At 40.7% G+C, this 16774-nt stretch overlaps 1 protein-coding gene across 5 annotated transcripts in view; it reads right to left on the bottom strand.

Moving 5' to 3' along the window:
- LOC141810764 (neuronal cell adhesion molecule-like) overlaps nucleotides 1-16774 on the bottom strand; it is an 83979-nt gene that overhangs the window by 57290 nt on the left and 9915 nt on the right. The window contains exon 2 of one of the 5 annotated variants that reach the window (XM_074698564.1): nucleotides 3274-3382. The exons of the other annotated variants lie outside the window; for them this stretch is intronic. The gene's annotated coding sequence lies outside the window, so the exon portion shown is untranslated. The remainder of the gene's footprint in view (nucleotides 1-3273; nucleotides 3383-16774) is intronic. 5 annotated transcript variants of the gene reach the window in all.

The following is a 16774-nucleotide window of genomic DNA, read 5'->3' as shown; positions in this document are numbered from 1 at the left end:
CCACCAGGAGTGGTAGAGATGTTTTGCCTCAACTCAATTCAAGTCATCTTTGTTTATAGAGCACTTGAAAACCAAACAGCACTTGTTAAAGTGTATATATATATATATATATATATATATATATATATATATATATATATATATATATATATATATATATATATATATATATATATATATATATATATATATACACTCTACATGGAATGTTTTCGTCTTGAGAGGACAGCATCAGTATAAGATGTTGATACTGGTACATAAAACACATATAATTAGAAGAGGAACAAAGGGTGTGCATAGACAAGTGCACCTCTGCATCAGTCAATGTCCCAGTTTGTCCAGCCAGAATGAATGCAGCTGGATACGCCCCTGCATACAGCATTTCCTTTAAAGTTTCTTCGTACAGCATTCCAAGAGAGTGACACGTTTGACAGTTAAAATCTACAGAATGAGATTTTTGGTTATGCCGACTCCTCACAGGAGCTTTAGGTTTAGAATAGAAAATACTTTATGTATCCCTGAGGGGAAATTCAGGAGTCACCGCAGCATTTAAGAAAACAAAAGTAAGAAAGTGTATAGAAAGTGCAAAAATGTCCATAAGAAATTAGATGACGACATCCCGTCCACCACTCGTCCACCAGTCTCCAGCCCAGCCAGTCTCCACCTCCACAGGGTCCAGGACTGAGCCTCCCCAGCAGTCTGTTCAGTCTCTGTCTCCTGGATCCTGTCTGCTCACAGCAGGCGAAGCTCCTCTGATGTGTCGCGGCGTCCGATGTCAGCTCCGTCAGCCACGTCCGTGAACAGCATGATGCCGCTGGATTAGCACAGCTAGCTCGTCCATCCCACCGGAGATAGATCCCACGTTCCCAACAACGATGGATGGAAGGACAGGTCCACGTCGTCACCTCCCAGCTCACATCTGAGAACCAGCATGTCGTCCTCACCTCCTCCTCCTCAGCTCGAGGGACATCATCAAGCCCTACACTAGTTAGCATTGACATGCTACAGGCTGCAAACAGCTAATTTCGCATGTAAACAATGCAGCCATGGTTACATGTAGGATCTCCAGACAAACACAGGAGTAAAAAATACCGCCGAAGCCACAAAAGCTTGGTGTCCGTGACCGACAATGAACCATACAAAGTAATGATCCACTCCAAATACAAAGATTACAAAAAAGAGACGAAAAAATTAACAAGAAACGGACAAAGACGAGAGAGCTGCTGCAACAGGCAGCTACTTGGGTAGCGCCTAGCAACCGTTTTTTTTTTTTTTTTTTTTTTTTTTTGGCAGTTCCTGGTCTTAACCCACATTAAAGCAACTAAAACCAGAGGGACACATGGGAATCCCATTTTTAAAAACATTAAGGTAGAGTGATAAGTATTTAGAGGAATTTAGCTGGAGAGATTTGGTAGAAATGAAACTAACATATGAAACTGTTAGAAGACTGCATTCATAACTCCAGATCCATTACATGAGGGTCTGAACAACTTTAAGTTGTACCACCACAGCAGAGGTCAAGTAGTCTAGAGTGCTCAGACACCTCAGAAACAGGCTGAGAAAAATGCCCCTGCAGCCAGAGCCCAGAGAAAGCACACAAAGGAGTGGGGCGAGGGAAAGACAAAGATGGTTACAGATGCAGCGTGGAAATGAGAAATGGAAATGTGGAGATGAGAGTGAGGAACAAAAAAGTGTGTTGACAAGGAAGGGCAAACAGCAGAGGGGGTAGACCTTTGGGGTGCCTGGGAGACTCAAATATTGACCACATATCTTCCACCATACGTGGAGAAGGAAGAACAGCTGATGAAGAACAGCAGATAAAGAATGACAGGATTAAGGCCTCCTAATATTAGTATCAGCAGTGGACAGAGATTTCTGTGTGATCTCATTAATTTAAGACTCCTCAGAAAGAATATATGTACTACGCTGTGATAAAAAAAAAAGTGACACTAACACAAAAGCTACATTTTGTGAGGCAGAGCAGCTGTTACCAAGTGAGCCTCTGTGAGGTTTCTGTTTTAATGATTCAACAAGCCACTAAATGGAAAGGAGGGTTTATAAGACCTCTAAAAAGACTACACATGCCCCTCATTCCTCTGCTAGTGTTGCACAACAGGAACAAAGCCCCTCACAGCTGTGTGCTTGGTGTATCCTGCAGCAGTCATGAGACGAGGGACACTTCAAAGGAAGATCAAAACTGGAGATGAGCGAGGGCAGAGCTGCTATTTTTAGAAAACATCAAGAAACTGCAGTACAAGGACAGTTTTCATCTTACTTATGCATCCCTCAAGGTCTCTGTGAGTGTGGATCTGGATCACGGATCTGGTCAGGTTGGTTTTTGATTATCATTCATGATGTTACATGCCAGTCCAAGCTTGTAATTTCAACGGGTGATTTTTTCTTATCAACCTGATTCTATCCCATGACCTCTGTACATAAATGGATTACCTAAGTGTTACAACCCTGAGGGCTGTGGTACAAGGGGCCTCAAAGTCAGGAACGCTGTTTCTGATTAATGAAAAGTCAGAGCACTGTCAGAGGATAACACTTCCTGTCATACAGCCCTTAAAAGAAATATGTCACTTTTTCCCATAAGTTGTTTGTTTGTTGTAGTGAGGATGCCAACACCCTCAACTAAAACCCTGAACATCTTGTTATCCTGGTGAGCATTAGCCTGGACACAGCTGATTTATTGCCTTGTGAAGGAGTTAGTGTACAAAAAAATGAAAAATCCATCCATTACTTGTTTTGATGAGTGAAAAAAATGAGATGTATGTTGACAGCAGCAGTGTCATTGGTAAAATCATGTAATCATGCTCCTTAATCCTGCTACTCCCCTGATTGTAAATGGGACATTTTGCAACAAACATAAAGATGATAATCATGTGGTTCATGTTTTGAAGGCTAAGCACAGACATACCTGTTGAGTTTTGGATTTGAAAATAAGGGAAATTTTGTGGCACCTAATGCGGGCCATCCCAACTAGTATAAAGTGGTAAAACACGTCAGTTTCCTGGTCAAAACAGGAGAAATGGTTAACTATGGCTGTATCTTGAAAAAGTTATCTGAATACTCCTTTAAAAAGTAACTTAGTTACTTAAGTAATTACTTGATTTTATAAAGTAACCAAGTTAGATTACAAGTTACTTTTTTAGTGACATTCAGCAGCTGCTGACAACACCCCCACCATCTCGTAGAGCTGCACAATTTGGAAAAATTGTGATTGTGAAAAATAATAATTTAAGCTGCAAGCAGCGATAGGCGGGCCCTTGCCTGTTGTGTGCCCGTTGGAGCATGTCCTGGCCACCCCATGTCCTGGTCGCCGCATGTGCCGCAAAATGTGTCTCAGCCAAAAGCCATGTGTATACATAAGGTGTGGTCCCTGCAATTTTTAAGCAGACACAATGGGAAATTGTCATTGTAGTAAATATCACTTGTCTGTTACAGGTGAAGTGTTGTGAGACAGCCCTAGATGGTGTGTGTGAAATTTGAAGATTGGACTGAGTGAGAATGAGTTCCTGGTTCATGGCGAGATTTCTGATTTTGCGGTGGTGCCACAGACACACCCTTTAACTACAGGACACGACGCAATCAGTGATGCTTTATAAGGGCTTGAGAGAGATTACTGAGTGCAATTTACAAAAAGATGTGTAAAAAGCAAAGAGCTTTTAATCACAGAACACATGACTTCCTGTTGACAGTAGGGGGCCCTGTACTGTAACCTGAAAAGAAACATATGGATGTGTTCGGGATGAGACACTTGACATGTGTTCATTTTGGTCCTGATCCAACATTGTACATAAGAGCTATAAAGGTTTTCACAACCTTTGGCGGGTTTTGGCCACCCCGATTAACCTTGCAGAGCAGATGGACCTGCCTGGTTCAGTTTCTGAAACCCCGCAGATCAATCTTTCCAGGCTCCATTGACCAACGATTTCACCCGGCTAAATTCTGACCAGGCCAATCAAGGAAGAGAGGCGGGAGCTGTGGGGGCTGCAGAAGTGACAAGAAGATGTGACGTCAGCAGACTTTCGTAAAAAACCTTGGACTAGTTCGTTCAGATCCTGTAGAAATTGCCAAAATCAGATGTTTCAGTCTACCTTACAAACTTGCTGTTCGGAATTTACCATGGTCGTAAGAGAGTTTTTTGTAGGTACTGATAATGCACAAAAAAATTCAGGCCTCCAGCTGAAAGTAGCCAGTGAGGCTTCACTAGGGGGCGCCATGGAGCATACATTTTCGCACAAATACTGGATTCATACATTTTTGGCTGTTACAGAATTTAATGGCGAGTTGTGTCGAATTTATGTCAAGCAAAAGGCACGCAATCTGGGGTCAAAGCGGCAGAAGAATGAAAAAGAATAATAACCCTAAGGGTTTCAAGAGGGCCTTTGCTGCACCTGCAGTTGGTGGGCTGGGGCCCTAATGAATCTACATGTTTAGCTTTAAAGGAACACACAGGCATTATTGGTAAATGTGAGACATGTATCTCACAACAAAAATCATAAATTTATATATTTTGAATTTGAAAATACCACTGAAGAAAGCTTGAACTGCACTATTTTTGATGTACTACAGCACTGATCAGTTAGATTTCAGCTTTGAATTATTATTTTTTAACTCTTTGTTTTGATCTAGTTTGGTTTTTATCAGTTTCATTTTTGTCAGATTTGTAGCCTGTTGATCCTGTATCAGTAATACAATAAGGCAAAAATAATGTAGACTCACATAATCCGCACTGCCCTGGTCAGGGCACCCAAACCCAAAAGTCTGTACACACCCTGCTGTCTGTTGGCACCTCGCCTACTTAATGATTCTCTGCTCATCATGGATGGATTCAAACTAAACAGAGGGTTGAGCACATGGAATAGAGGGAGTGAAAGACAGGACTCTACTTTCCCCCAGGTAAAGTCAAGTATCTTCTTAATCATTCATGGCCATATATATTCATGCAAGTTATCCTCGTGCTGAAACATGAATTATCACATTCGTGACTCCCGTCACTTCCCAAAATGCAAGAAGAAAGAACATGTATAACTTTTTTTTTAATGAGGGGAAAAAAAGGGGTAAGATGGGTCATTGCTGATTGGCTGCCGCAGCACAGCCTCACGCAAATTTGCATCGAAAGTTCAATATTTACAACTCGAGTGTTGGGGCGTTTGATGCCCCACATGTGCCGGCCGCTCCAAACACGTCCAACGCTCCGGCCAAGGCAAATCTGCATCCAAACGCCTCTTTGCATTGACTTTGTATGTGATCTTGATGCACATCTTTGCAAATTCATGTCCGGTGTGACCATGGCCTAACACAGCACAGACAGTTTAGAAACAATTTAGAATGAGTTAAAAGAAATATTTAAACGGACAAAGTAGATTTAAAGACTGCGTATTGCTAGCAGATCTATTTTCTGACTCAAAGTCCGGCTGTGACTGGTTCTGAATGAGGGCCTTAGCAGGCAGCCATTTTCCCATCATCCTGGTACTGTGTACTGTCACTGAATCTTTAAGTGATACGCAGTACCGGACTGTACCAGCTTACTTACACACCTGGCTGAATGACAGGAACGGGTGTTCATATTTAAAGAGATTGATTTATATATCAGAAACTCAAAGCTCAGCCAAAGTAACTGCACTTCTTTTCTTTATACCTCAACACTAGAGAAAGGCTCACTCTGCTTAGCTAGGCCCTGCAAAAGTTCTCCCCAAATGGTTGACCATGGCAGTTTGCTATCACTCAATCTTAAACTGCACAAAAGCACACACAGAGGTTTATATTACTCACTGCCACCCACAGGCCCTGCAGCCTTGTTGAGTTTGTGACCGGCCAGACTGTAAAGACCCAGCTGTATAAGCCAGGCTGCAGCTCTCTCCATACAAAGGCTCCACTCAGCACTTTGGTACTCCAAAAACAGATGCTGTCTGAGCTAATGAGCAAGCAGCATCAAAGCAGCAGCAGGTTTACATTGGGATAGTCTTAAGCTGCATCTGTACAAATGTGCCATCTATTTCACTCACCAGTCTATACCAGGTTGTGCTTTGCTATAGGAGAATTTATTACACTCCTACAGCTATTTTTTTTTTTTTTTTCGCAGATCAGGCTACTCTTCCTTCAGTCTTTGCCTAAAACTGGAGACAAGTACAAGTCTAAACCAAAATAAAGGTGGTACTGATTTGGATAGTAGCTCTGTGTCTCTGGCTGTAGTTGGAACCAAATCCTCTTTTCTTTGAGGAGATTGTGTCTGATTAAAAGCCTATTTAGACTATTGGGGTTTGGGCAAAATAAGATAGACTGAGTTAACCCCATCCTGCCCGAGCTAATGAGCTTGTAAGGACAAGCTTAAAACAGGCGGCTTCACCCTCAGGATCTCTGGCTAATCCTGGGATCAATAAAGTGAGGGTTAATACAAGCTCTTGTGCTGGCACTTATGGATCAGTGATACCTGACACACAGCAAAATTCAGAGGGTTAATGTTGATGCTAAAGTGTTTATCAAGGGTGAGGAAAGCCAGTGTTTGACTTACAATGCAAATCTGCACAAAGGTATGTAACAGAACACCAAACCAGCCAATCCTCTGATTTTGAGAATCCAGTTTCTCTGACAAAATGTACACAGTGCATCCCCAACTCAACCCTATACACAGGATGCTGAGTGCAAGCGACAAGTAGGGACAGAGTGCCAAATAATTCATCATGCAGTATAGTATTTTTGGCCTGGCAGTGTCAGTGCTTCCAAAGCAAGGAACTAAAAGATGTGTTTTTGCATTTACATATTTGAGACATTATCAATTATTTAAAGCAGAGGATGCTCACTTGGCCAGAGGGACTCAGCCTAAACAGTCAGGCAGTTGTAAGTTTTGGCATTTTCTGACATGTAAAGGTTTTCATTTCACAACAGAAGCTTTTGGGTTTGTAAGAAAACAGAATTACATTCAGTAGTTGGCTTCGTAGTAAACTTCTGCCTTGGTAAAACCCATTTGATCCATTTATAAATATAGCTCAATAACATCATGAGGCATAAAGGAAATTCTCAAATATTTTACAGAATGCAGCAAGCAGGCTAAGCGTGATGTTAAAGACAAAAAAGATAGTAGAGCTGACAGCGTTTGCCAAGGAGAGACGGGAAAACAGTAAATAAAAAGGACGACAGCAATACTAGGCTATTTTCATTATTGTCTATAAATCCAACATTATGCCACGAACAGCTTATTTATTGTGGTTTTTTTTATCCCTCTCACAAGCACACACGGTAATTCCAAATTTGTAAATTTAATGTTGGAAATGTTTGCTGTGGTTTAATATATATATGAACAACTCAGCAGAGGGCTAGGTGAGTCAGCACATGACACTACTGAATGAGTTATCGTTACATTGACAGAAAAATATACAGCATCAATAGTCCTTGTTTATTGGCTTGCATTTATCTGGTGTATCCATTTTTGACTCTCCAAACCAGTCATGATTTTGTCATACTTTTTTAAAGGGAAAATGTAAATGACAGAAGAAAAATGCGGTGAAATAAAGACTTATAATAAATTGAGTAAACTCCCATAAGTATCCGAAGCAGAAGTTGTACACTGTCCAGGTAATGCAAAATAGTTCTTTGCTCTGAAAGTAAACATAGTTGGCACTCTTGGAGTCAGTTTTGATGTCCTCAAAATGTGGCATTTAGTTAAAAATGTTCTTGTGGTTCTTATTACAGGACAACCCCTGCCTAAAGACAAGAGGATTCTGGGAATGTACCACTGCTCTCCAATCATGTCAGCCATCCTCAGATTGTTAATCAATGAACAAGACACCTCTAACAGACCTGTCTACCTTCCTTTTATAAGAATACAATTTATTGTGGAACTTCATGAATATTTAGTTTTGTAACAGAGTTTGTTCACTGACAGAACATGTCATACAATAATTTCATGATGTAATCAGAATCAGAATCGCCTTTATTCGCCAAGTATTTTCAAGAATACAAAAAATTGGACTCCGGTTTAAACTGCACCCTCTCAGTACAAATGTTGTGAATAGAAAGACCCTAAGAGAAACACTAAATATTACAAAAAGTAGAAAAAATGGAGCTTAAGCAGTAGAGAAAAATAATAATAATTATAATGTTGAATAAAGAACTTTGTACAGAGTAGAATAAAAATATATTCACAATTTAATTTAAAGGTAGTGCACTGAATAGATGTCAGAAAAATGTGCAATTTGCAATAGAGAAATGGAAGATGAATGTGCAAAGAAGAAACAGACAGTCTGTAGTTGATCCTTTATGTTCAATGTTATTTACTACTTCAAATTGATTAAATCCTTTTGAAATAAAAAAGAAAGAACATTGTAAGTTTTAAATATTTATTGAAAGAATATAAATAACACAGTCAGCTTAAACAACAAAATACACACAAAATATAGGATACACTGGTTTGTTAGTTATACTACATTACTTACTATGAATATCACCAATGGAGGTAAATTTGTTGAAGATAAAACAGACAAAATATATCAGAAGTAATTTGAGGCTATATCCGTTTATCAGGAATCCTTCGGGCTTGCAGATTCTGGACTTGCTGAAAGTCTTGCTCTGCTCCGCCGACAGCAGTACGTCCCCGGCCTCTGATTCTGCCTCCGCCCGGGGTCACTGCTCTCCCTCTCAGACGTCTACCTCTGCCATGCCCTCGAACGTGGCCTTGTCTTCTCAGACCCCATGAGGTGCTCAGCGCTGGATTATAGTCATCGCTACAACCAACTGCACTCTCATCAAAAGAGCTCTTAAAAAAATAATAAATAAAAACATTATAAACCCAATGTGAAAATCCAACTGTAAACAACGGTGCACTAAAATATGTATGTATGCTCTGTAGTCATTCTTCACATAATGAGATACAATCCTAAACGTACACAAAAACTCAAATCAATTGTTACTTTTTACATCTGACTATTGCTTCCAGCTCTCTGGCTAGCAGGAATTGTTAGCCAGGGAATAATAAATCTGTCATTTCTTATCTACCAATCAAATAAACACAAATGTACGTGCTAGTATAACCGCTCAGTGCACTAAAAACCTTCATTTTCATCTACTCCTAATGCAGTAAAGTCAAATTACTCACATGAGAATGAGATTTTTTTTCTTTTCTTTGATGAAAAAATTCTGCAAACGATGTAGCAAGTTGTCTCTCCACAGCTACCTGTAGTCATCCTCCAGCTGTCGTCTGCCTCTGCTCGATAATGTGGTTCAGGAGGCATGGTTCTGTTGTATCGTTTGAAAATCCACCTAAGTGGTGCGGCTTTCTCAATCTGACCGACCCTACCTTTAATGTTTTGAAGTATGAATGAAGTTTTTCGCTGAATGTGTGACTGAATGAGAAGGGTTTGAAGCAGGCTGAAAATGTCCTGAAAGGAGCAAATCCTGAAGATTCTGCATTTATTCTCTATGGGACTCAAATCGCGTAAAACATGAAATAATTTTGAAAGTATTTGAATGCATTATTGCTGTGAATACATTGCTGCATTCATAAAGAATTTGGGCGCAGAAGAACATGCAATTACAGCTATTTTAACAGCAGTCTATGATGGAGTCAGTTTAAACATATACACTTTATATTGTGTTCTGTTTGACGTATAGTTCAGTGTAAGGAAGACACACAGTGGTGTTTCCTGCATCTGAGGGGAGGATAATGATTTATGTTCGGATGTAAAGATAGTAGCTCGGGAGTCATGAAGCCCTAAGGTCCATCAAAAGGTTTCTATTTCTAAAACTATTAAAACATCTCTTAACAAACCACAGGGCGTATAAGTCAAGTACTGGTGTGTTAAATGAACTGTATCCTGGTCGACCAAACAAACATCAGTCATGTGATCCAGCCGTTACAGGGCACTCCCTGGACATGTGATCACTCATGTTACCTGGTTACGTGAGTGTGAGGGAGGGAAACCCATGTGGGAAGAGTATGTGATACCTACTTTAGTTGTTCTTCCAGTTATTAATGGACCGTCTGTGGCCAGGTATCTTGCAGGTTATTACAAAGCTGTAACGGATGATTGTTGTAAAGGGGGGGTTCCCTTTGCTCTAGAAATGATAACGGGTGCACATCAATGCCCAGTTTATTTGTATTTGTGGGCATGTTTCATATTTTTCTAAGGTTAAAGATTTCAGTTATGGACTGCCTATGGAGGTCATAGCTGAGCACTGGCTTGAGTTTTCTTTGATACAGGTTAAATGGGCTTTGTGAGTCATGGATCAGAGCAGAGGGTGGAGGAGAGACAAGGTGGGAAGAGGGTCAATAACAGCCATGTGTGTATGGTGGGAAAATGCTGAGAAGACAGAGAATAGGAAGCAAAGTGCACAGCTGTCTGCAGCATTTCCATCTTGGACTGGAAGCGGTTAAAGTCTAAAGAATATCTGTCTCAATTTTATATTGATCATGTTTTACCATATAAAACACCATGCTGCAAGAACTACTGGATGTTATCTTGAAGAAAAGTATTTACTGTTTGACAGTTATTTATCAAAATTAAGCTGCTCTAGTCCACATATTATTGGAAAAAGACTAACAGACTGTATGGGGTGTGAGAAAGGAGTATGGACCACAGCAGTGGGGTCTATTAGCTCCATGTGCAGATGTAGGGGTCCATGTTAGCACACTTTGGCTGACTGTCTCACCACCCCATAAAGTTCAAACCACCTGTGGCTAGCATGTAGCATCCAGCACAGACATGCATTGACGAGCAGGGTTGTACCTCCATGCCAGTCTAAATTTGACATATTAGCACAGCTTCTCACTGGTGTGCAGAAAAATGTTCAACAGAGGTCTCTACAGCATTAACATTTATTTCTTCAAACTCATTTACTGCTATGCCATGCTAAAGTGAAAAGCCAGTGTTAAAGGGACTGTAACTCATCCTGCAATAGGTCATGTCCTTGATTTGATTTTGTTTTGGCATACACCAGCTGTTTGTGGGAGAAAAAAAGGTTCCTATAAATTAAGTAGGGATGGGTACCTTTCACTTATGAAACAATACGGTACCAATGCCTGGTACCTGGCAATCAGTACTGGTACTCAACAGTACCAATTTTCGGTACTTTTTTAGGTAAAAAATATCAATTTGTTTAATTTTTTATTTTTTGTTTTTCAATTTGACATTATCATTTTTTAATATATAACCTTGTAATGCTGTGTTCATGTCCAGCATGGAAAATTGTCTGCTCTTCCACTCCCTCATAGCCACAAAGATGCATTTAGGTACCTAAACATGGTACCTTTTGATTTTTCGTGAATCAGTACCCGGTACTTTTGACAGATTTTGGTCCGTACCTATAAAAATATCTAATTCAGTACCCATCCATAAAATTAAGTATTAGAAGATTTAATTTATTTTTTACTTCTTAAGAAAGTAAAAAGAGGAAAGCAGAAGAAGAGGAAGCAGACATAATTTTGGTTTTTAAATCCACTAAAATGCCTAAAACCCTTAGTCCTCTAATGATATCTAACATAATATGGTCAGCTGACCTCAGTGACATTCAATTTAAAAACTTAATTTGTCTCCAGAGTCAATCCCATTGGTATTCCATTGATACTTAGCAGCAGTGGTTTAAAAAGAGAAATTAAAAAAAAAATTAGCAGTAAAAGGTTCAGCAAAAAATAAAAAACAGTACAAAAATAAATAGAAAAGAAGATTCAGGGCAATATCAGCATAATGGTATAAAGTCAGAGCAGAGATGTTGAAATATGAAATGTGAAATGAAAAATAGTTGAATTAGGTGATGGATACAGACAATGGTGTGTTCAGATCAAATTAAGTAAGTGAACACGGTGCATAAAACTCTCAGATTGGTAGAATATATTTATCACAGTACATCTTTATTCATACAAGCACAGACAAGGGTGTTTCCATGTTTTAGAAGCTGTATGTCAGGAACTCTACCAGAGAGAAAAAGGTTCAGCAGGATTGCTCTCTTGATGAGATGTGTTATTCTTCAACAGGTTGAGATTTAAAGACTTATATTACTCCATGGTATGAACTGCTTATAGTAAACCAAAAAGATAAAAGTCTTTATGAGCACACTTAACTTTATACCCTCGTTAGTGATATTGTTTAGAGGAGAATACACTAAATATGTGTTAGATAAAAATATTCTTTTCTCACATCTCTATCATGTTAAGGTAGTCTGATATAAATTTTGCTGTGCAAGTATCTTCATGTCATTTCTGAGTGGGGACATCAGGGTTATCACTTTTCCAGCAGATCACACATCAGGAGAGCAGAGCTGGAAGCTAATTTGGTAGAAAGTGTCCTGATCACAATCAGGTCCTTCTTTTGATCGCTGTCTGCCGCAAGTTTCAGGGAGAGAACTGCTGAAATTTTGTTTGATGGAAGGCTGATCAGATGAATATAATTCTGATGAAAAAAACTTAGGAGGAAGTGAAAGGGAATATGAGATAGAAAGCTTTGAATATCTTGAGAGTAATCCTACAAAGGAGTGCTCTGTAGGTCTTCAACTGTATGTGGGTCACGCTGCATGCTGTAATTAGCTAAAATGCAAAGCCAGCAGAGCAGCCATGCCTGCATGACGAGGGGGGAGAAAGACAAGGTGACTACAGCAGCCCAGCTCTGAGGGGACAATGAGGAAGATCCAGCCGCCCCAAAAACCAGCTGGCTCAGCAGCTTCGGGGGTGAAAGAGACAGAGGACAAAGTGACAGGGTGGGGCATTGTCACTGATGTGAAGCACCACTGACTTTTATAGGCCAGCGTCCAAAAGCACTGACTGTTGGTGAGCAAGAGCAAACATGATAAGACTGATTATCACACTATGACGCTGACTTTTACAGGCTGGACAACACACACACACACTGTGAATCAATTAAAATGAGATAATAGATATAGAATAGAATAGAATAGAATAGAATAGAAAATACTTCATTTATCCCCGAGGGGAAATTCAGGAGTCACAGCAGCATTTAAGAAAACAAAAGTAAGAAAGTGTATAGAAAGTGCAAAAAGGTCCACATGAAAATAGATGACAACAGCCCGCCCACCACTCTCCAGCCCAGCCAGTCTCCACCTCCACAGGGTCCAGGACTGAGCCTCCCCAGCAGTCTGTTCAGTCTCTGTCTCCTGGATCCTGTCTGCCCACAGCAGGTGAAGCTCCTCCAATGTGGAGCCACGTCCGTCAACAGCACGATGCCACTCTGCCCTCCGGCAGCCCCTCTGCCTCTGGGCTAGCACAGCTAGCTCGTCCATCCCACCGGAGATAGATCCCACGTTCCCAACAACGATGGATGGAAGGACAGGTCCACGTCGTCACCTCCCAGCTCACACCTGAGAACCAGCACGTCATCCTCATCTCCTCCTCCTCACCTTGAGGGAAATCATCAAGCCTTACACTAGTTAGCATTGACATGCTACAGGCTGCTAACAGCTAATTTCACATGTAAACAATGTAGCCATGGTTACATGTAGGTAGGGTTGCAAACCGTCTCGTATTAGCCGGGACGTCCCGTATTTGAGCCAAAAGAGGCGCGTCCCGTACGGGACATTGTTTGTCCCGGCCTCAGAGGTAAAGGCAAGATGCATATATTTTTCCTCTCTGTGTGCTATGCATTGTGTGTGTGGCTGCCTGCCATGGCCGTGCTAACGGTCGTGTGACCCAGTCCCAGTGCGTGCGCACTGTACTGTGTAGCGAGCGTAGACTGTACGGTAGCGAGAGACTACCCCCCCCCCCCCCCCCCCCGTGCTGTGTAGCGAGGAACCCCCCCCCCCCCCCCCCCCCCCCCCCCCCCCCCCCCACATCCCGTATCTCTCTGCCTCAAAGTTGGCAACCCTACATGTAGGATCTCCAGACAAACACAGAAGCAAAAATAGTAAAAATATCCCTGAAGACACAAAAAGTTTGGTGTCCATGACCAACAATGAACCATACAAAGTGATGATCCACTCCAAATACAAAGATGATGAAAAAGAGACGAAAAAAACTACAAGAAACAAACAAAGAAGAGAGAGCTGCTGCAACAGGCAGCTACTTGGGCAGCGCCTAGGAACGAAGACGCACTGTGTGTAATGCACTGTAATGCACTGTTAACTACCAAGGGACAAAGTATGATAGAGTGGCTGCTGGATCAATAACCCCAAAACAATGCGCTCTTATGTGGTTCAACATATAAACTGTGAGTTATGTTTTCCAAGTCAAGTCTTCTGAACTCATTAAAAAAAAAGAAAAGTATCCCCATCATAGTTCTGCGTGCTCAGAGTGGAGCAGTCTGATTTCAAATGGACTAATATCTTTTGGAAATCATCTTGCTAGTTTTTATGTCAACAGATCTCTTAGTATCAGCTTGTTTTTAGCAGGTGACAGGCTGCAATCCTGCAACAGCTAACGCCAAGTTCTGCCTCCTGTATTTGCACTAGGGATGTAATGGTTACCGGTAAAATGGTAAATCATGGTAAAATTCCCGACGGCAATCATTACCGTTTCCTTTCTAAATTACCGAAATACCATGTTTGATGACATTACTTCGTCAATAACTCACGGTGATGCTTGTTATTGCCTAAAAAATATGGAACTATGCGTCTGCTTTGTTTCCTATGTGTGACAGGGAACACATGCATAGGCGCGCATCCTGCATTGTTTGGCTTTTGCGTGCAGATGATGGCGGAGGATGGTTGTATTGAGAGTGCAGCAGAGATTTTTTCCCTTTAAAAAGGACCAGGTCCAAAGTCTGGGCATATTTTGGTTTTTATAAAGACGAAGAAGGGAAACTAATCGAAGATGGTCCCCCAGTCTGCAGAAAGTGCAGAAAGAAAGTCCCCGTGAAGGGAGGAAACACATCAAATCTCATGAGTCATCTCCGTGATCACCACCCACAACTTTACAGCAAGTGTAAGGTAAGTTAACTTTTAGCTGAAAACGTCACAGTTTGTCGGTCTAACCTTTATTTAGTTCTTCATTATCACAGTATTTTAAAGAGTTTCCTAACATTACTCATTAAAACACGTGGTCTGTTGAAGTGAGCCAAAATAATCATATAAAAATAGCAATAATAAACAGTCTCGGGGAGTAACATTTGTAATAATACTGCATTATCCATGTCAAGTGAGGCATTTCCAGCAGAAATGAATTGTCAAAGTGATTATACTATATTATTAACATTTTTCTTATAGATACAATTCTGTCAAGTGATGTACTGTTCAACCATCCTTCTCATCAGGCTGAGCCAAATGATCCAATTCATTAATAAATGGAAATAATTCATTTGTTGTCCTTTTTTTATAGAGTGGAAGTGCAGCATGCAGGCCGAGTGATGTAACAGCTTCTACATCCTCTACATCCTTGACAGTCACACCAACTATACAGCAGGCATTTCAAAAGCACCCTGATCATGCACCTACTTTGAAATTTGCCAAAAACCTCACTGCAGCCCTCTCACATTTCATTGCGATGGATATGATGCCTTTTCAAATAGTTGAGAGACCTGGATTTCTAAGACTGATGAAGGTTGCTGTGCCTCACTACAAAGTGTCCCCAAAATTTCTGAAATCCCAAATCTGTGCATCAGTGTTAAAGCTGATGTTGTAAAAAAAAATAGGCTCAGGACACATACTTTGCTGCAACAACTGACATCTGGACCAGTGAAAGTGGAGCTGGTCAACCTACATCAGCTTCACTGTCCACTACCTCAGCCCAGACTGGCAACTGTCATCACACTGCCTTGAGACACAGTTCTTTCCAGAAGATCACTCTGCTGAAACCATCACAGAGTCTTTCAAGAATATGCTGGAAGAGTGGGGGATCAATAAGAAAAAAAAATGGTATGTGTAACCACAGACAATGCAACAAATATGGTAAAGGCTTTTGAAGACTTTACGGATCTGTGGCTTGGATGCTTTGGGCATAACCTAAACCTGGCCTCAAAGGCTCTGAATATTCAAAGGGTTGACACTGCAGTTAGGGTCCAAAGCTTCTCACGGAGCTGGAAAAGAAGGCGAAGGCTTAGAGAAAAACAAGCTGCCCTCAACCTACCACAAAAGGCTCTCATCCATGATGTGGTGACACGATGGGGATCCAAACACAAGATGGTACAGTGTTTCCTCAGCCAACAGCAGCCAGTCTGTGCCACATTGGCAGTAGAAAGAGGAGCGTTTCTTTTAATGTATAGAGTCTGTGTGACTGTTTGTTGAAACTGTGTTTTTGATGTGCACCCGGTATCATTTCTGTAACACCACGTGGTGGCTGTAACACCACCAGCAAAAATAGAGGTCATGAGAATGAAAAAAAGGTTTATTCAAAATAAAACAATCCAGAACAATATCTCTCTCTGTGAATGAACATAACTCACTTCCTGTATGCATGTATTGCTGCATTACTTTTGAACTCGGAACTGGGAAGTCGGGAGTGGAAATGATGTCATCTCTGAGTTAAGCGTTCCAGTTGCCATGTTGGAAAACATGCCATAACAGCATTATTTCTGTATGTAAACATCAAATAATACTATGTGTACAGCTGATTTATTGCAACAAGCACTAGTCAGAAATTCTAAAATAAAAAGAATCCAACAGGAGCTCAATAAATGTTTACTCCTGAACTCGGAATTTCTTACTGGGAACTCAGAGTGGTGTTAAAATCAAGAAAATGTTCATAGTTGTATATAATGGGATGGTTCTGACACTTCTTAAAGATGTGTTATAACTAGGGGTAGGCCATATAGCCTCAAAATTATTTCGCGATATTGTAAGGAAATTTGTAATAATAATATTTATTATGATATGGGAGAAAAAAACGAACAAC

Source organism: Halichoeres trimaculatus, unplaced genomic scaffold, assembly GCF_033239565.1.
Source record: "Halichoeres trimaculatus isolate MK-OKI-2021-1 unplaced genomic scaffold, fHalTri1.1 fHalTri1_scaffold_21, whole genome shotgun sequence".
NCBI lineage: Eukaryota > Metazoa > Chordata > Actinopteri > Labriformes > Labridae > Halichoeres > Halichoeres trimaculatus.
Note: the sequence above shows the minus strand (reverse complement) of the source record. Positions and strands in the feature narration are given on the sequence as shown.